We start from the raw sequence: 5,146 nt of genomic DNA, 5'->3' as shown, positions 1-5,146 counted from the left end.
CGACCTGACACCACCACCGTGCTTGGCAGTGCCCCCAGGCCATCCCTTTAATCCTGGCCGACCTCTAGATCGGGCGCTAGTAGCTCTAGGCCCCACACACCCCTAAGATAAACACCAAGGCGCTGCTTCCCTGGTGTAATAGGCGGACTAGCGCCTGTTACACCGGGGAATGCTTCCGTTAATAGGGAATCAACTGACCAGGAATTGAAATTCAGGGGGGCGACGGACCTCTAGCTAAGGTGAAATAGTATATGAGGAGAAACCTTGTGCATCACGAGTTACTAGGAACATCTAGTATCAAGAAGAAGCGGTCAACTAGTGTCTTCTGTGGGATGAATACCGTGCAAGCAGACACGTAAGATTTGCATGAATAAGGGAAGAGGAGTACCCTTATCGGTTGCCAGTGTGGTCTCCTCCATATGTCGCGGCGATCTTCTTTTTTCTCCCGAGGGAACCAATGTTTTGGAGAACCGTGGATCCTTGGACAAACCCATGGCCAAATTGTTGACTGTGTTACCGTGGCCGTATATCAGCGGAGGGGAAGCAGATTCGAGGCAGCGAAGGACGGCGTAGCAGGAACATCTCCGGTGCGGTGGAGGGTGGCGAAGTTGGAGCGGCAGCGGTGAGGCGCAGGACGGCGTGGTTGAACTGGCTCGGGTACGGATGGCTCGACCTCGTCTTCAACTACTAGCCGTGGAGGGCGTTGCGGTTGAGGTTGCGGTGGACGACAACGTTGGGGTATCGGCTCCGCATGTGATGGAGGAGGGCGGCGGTTGATGGGTGGGATGGGGTGGCGGACGGAGGACGCCGGGGTTTCGCGGCTGGTGGAGAGGTAGTTTTTGCACCCACGGAGTATGAATGGGGAATCAGATGGATGGGCGGGGGGAGGGGGGAGAACCATGTTTCGGTATGGGACGCGCTTTTTTTGGCTTTTTTGAACAGAAGATGGGTCGCGCTTGTTTGAAATTTGGGGAAAGTACAAACTTTGCCCCCCTCTTAAATTTCGGACCTACTGCGGGTCGGGGGTAGGATGGTAATCCCAGGTGTCCCAAATAGTGGGCAGAAGCGATTTCGACCGCACGCATGTGTGCTTAGGCGACCATTGTGTATGGATGTTTTTCGAAGGCGGTTGCGTGGCGTCTAGATGAAGCTACAAACCTACCCCGGTTTAGACCTTTGGACGTCGGGCCGGTAGGTTTCACGGGTCGGAGTTATTAGAAAAGTAAGTTCCTTGTACTACAAAACATTGGTCTCACGCGGTTTCAGGCGAGTAGAGGCTCTTTTGGCGCTTCGTTCAAAATTTTGAAACACAAGCATTCATGTTTAGAGTACTCTTGAACTTTCAGGATTGACCTAAATAGACAACGTTAAATTTGACCTTGTATGTTTGAAAACCTCATTAAATTATCTGCTTCTTTTTGAAATTTTGACAATTGAAAATCCTATAACTACAATTATTTTGGAATGGAGGAGCTAAATTTGAATCTATTTTGTACACGACTACATATGCTATTATGTACAAAATCAGAGCAAAGATTGGTGCCCCCATAATTTAGGTATGATTTACAGATGCCATGATATCAAATTCAAATAATTGAATGGACTTCATGTTGAATTCGTTTTTTTAAACCACCTTAAGTTGAATTCAAATGTATGCTAGTTCATAGGTAGCTATTTATAATGTTCATTGTGTAACTTTCGTATGAATAAGAGAAAAGTATACTTTTCATTCCTTAATTCTTGGCGAAGTCTAGATTTGGTCCCTCAACTTCAAAACCGGACAACTTGCGCTCTTAACTACTGAAACCGGCCAAGATTCATCCTTGGTCACGGTTTTGACCGGTTTTGGTGCTGTCCCAACCCGGTTTTGACCGTGCCGACTCAAATTCGCATACCTTTTCCAAGTCCGTTTAATGTTTTCAAATTCGGGTATTTTTTTCAAATACATGAACTTTTTAAAAATTTGTGTACTTTTCCAAATCTGCGTACTTTTTCCAAGTTCACATACTTTTTTTAAATCCACGTACTTCTTTAAAGTTCATGTGGTTTTTTTAAAATTCATGTAATTTTTAAAAATTGACATACTTATTCCTATTCACATATATTTTTTTGGGTTTGAAAATTTTATGTGAAATTGAAAACGTATGCGGATTTGAATATCTTCGCGAATTAGAAAAAAATGTGTGGATTTGAAAATTTATGTCAACTTGAAACAAGTATGTGAATTTCAAACAAAGTTCATGGATTGGAAAGGAACACGGATTTCAAAAAAATACACGAACTTTAAAAAGTATGCGGATTTGAAACAAGTACGCGAATTTTAAAAACAGATGGATTTGAAAAAAAATACTTGGATTCGATAAAATTACACGAAGTTGAAAAAATACACTGATTTGAGAAAATTACGCAAATTAAAAAAATCATGGATTTGGAAAAGTACACAAATTTCAAAATACTTCACAAATTTGAAAAAGGTATGTTTATTTTTGAAAAAATTGCATGACCTTGAAAAACTATGTGGATTTGAAAAGAGTATGTGAATTTTAAAAAGTTCACGGATATGAAAAAATTACGCGAATTTTAGTCGGCACCGGTCAAAACCGGGGTCAGTCAGCACCAAAACCGGTCAAAATCGAGATCAGGGACAAACCTTGTCCGGTTTCGTTAGTTGGGGGTGCAAGTTGTCCAGTTTCGGAGTTGAGGGACCAAATCTAGACTTCACCAAGAGTTGAGGGACGAAAAGTATACTTCTCTCTATGAATAATGTGCTTTACACACACAACATGAACTATACTCACGTTTATATTCGATTGCTAAAGCGATGCATTGTCTGGAGTTCAAAATACTAACTATGTGGATCAATTGTGTCGAATAATAACATAGACATGCTCAAATTCGATAGAATCTAGATGTCTGATGGTTCAATGACCGTTCCTTACGCGAACTGCAGATATCATGATTCCATCCTAATATTTGGATACAATTTATATCTTTAATCAATGTGTACAATAGTCTTTTACGTGTAGTTTCACTCTCCATCGGTGGTCTCTCACACATGCTCACACACTCTCTCCCGAGGTGTCTTTCTCGCACACATGCTCTCGCTATAACCCTCCCTCCCTCTCGTAACCATTTACGACTGTTTTCACTAACCTTTATCACAAGCACTCTTCCTCTCGCAAGCATACACACACACAATCCCCATCGAGCCTTTCTATATACATAGACCTACCTACGTGTCTCCTGTACACACATTATCTTTAGGCTTGTCTCACGCATTGTCTCACACCTCTCTTCCTAATTGACGAGTATGATTCTAGCAAAGCATTCTGTAGGATGCCCCTTAAAGTTAGGTTGGATGAATAGTAATATCAGAGATAAAGGGGTTACCTTAGTCCGAGAACCTAGGGTTACAAATCCTAGCCGGCTTTGTCAGTGGACACAGAGTCCTTCACAATTATGCTATCCTTTTCTTGTATGACTAGTCATCCATGGGTCTCCCTAAATGCGTCACGGGCCGACCAATGTGGCGCAGGATGGAACTGAACGAAGGGCCTCACCTCGACCCACCGGACCTCACGCGGTGACACACCCTCTGCACCCACGTCTCGTTATCTTCTCACACCCACACATACCAACACAGACACCACACACAAAAAATAATATTCTCCTGGTGCCTCTATCCACTCCCCCCTTGCATATACACACTCAAGGGAATCTCTCTCCGTGACGTCATATTCGTCTCTCTCTCTCTCTAGACCACTCTCATTTCTCGTGCTATCTCTCCCACGCCCCCGCCAGCCCCTCTATCCATGCCTCTCTCGAATACGTAATACACACACATACCTCTCTAGGCCCTGCCAAATGCATCAACTACACATTCACACATGTTACATCACGTACCCCATTGATCTAAAAAGCCCTCTCTTCACGTTTATTTCGCATACAACATTCCTTTTGAATAAAGTGTGGCCAAAAAATTATTTTAGAATTTCTACATATATACAACATTACAAAGTTATATGGAGGAGTATGAACACTAATTTGCATTGCATGGTTGCCCACAATGATATTTATTCCGCACTGTGAATTTGTATATTTTTATACTATATATAAAGTTAGTCATAATAAAGAGAAATGAAGAGCATCTCTCTCTCCATCGCATACCCCCCCTCTACGCCCCTTTCACGTACGCACACAAACTATCTCCAGGTCCTCTAAAAGTAAGCCCCCTGCACATTCACGCATGTTTCATCTTTCTCTCGCGATATATACAGTGACGATCATTGTATTTGAAGCGAAAGCACGATACGTACATTGGACTTCAGAATCCACTCATTACGGTCACCATTTATGTTTTGTGGTTATTATATAGTCACGGGCTCACCGTACAACTCTGTATTTGCTCTAGACACGACTAGTTGACCAGTTAAACGCTCCATGTGGCACCTCTAGTGTTGCATCACATTATCTCACTACCATCGGGCCCACCTGTCGGCTTGTATCTACTCTACATCTACACTCTTATAAAATACACTCTTATAAAAAACAGAGTTGGTGATGATGGTGTGCCTGCCATCCTGCAATATAGGCCATCCGATTTATATCTGACGGATAGGAAAGAAACGATGACAATTTTGCAAAAAGGTACCCACACACCTCTCCACATTTGCAATAAGCCTCCCTATTTCAAGAACTAGTCATACAAATGCATCTTGATGTTACGTGCAATGCACAGGCATCTTGCTAGTAAGAATGAAAAGAAACGACAAAAAAATATTGGACGGTGGTTTGAAGTCATGACCGTGGGCACAACGAACAAGGTGGCCTTGTATTGGTATGCCGAGCCGTCTGTTTTAACACACCTGCGCTGGTGTGGTGATTATACACACATGCACGCATGCACACGAACTGCATGCATGCAACACTCACACGAACACATGCACCCACGCACGCACACAACACTCACACGTACACACGCAGCCACGCACGCACGCAACACTCACACGTACACACGCACACATGCATGCACACACCAGTACACCACACGACCAACACACACTCTCACGCTCAAGTGCTCAACCTACACGTGCATGCGCACACATCAGGCCCTGACAGACACATACACAACCAGGTGATTCCCGCG

Source organism: Triticum aestivum, chromosome 2A (assembly GCF_018294505.1).
Source record: "Triticum aestivum cultivar Chinese Spring chromosome 2A, IWGSC CS RefSeq v2.1, whole genome shotgun sequence".
NCBI lineage: Eukaryota > Viridiplantae > Streptophyta > Magnoliopsida > Poales > Poaceae > Triticum > Triticum aestivum.
The sequence above is the reverse complement of the archived record's forward strand: the minus strand, read 5'-3'. Positions refer to the sequence as shown.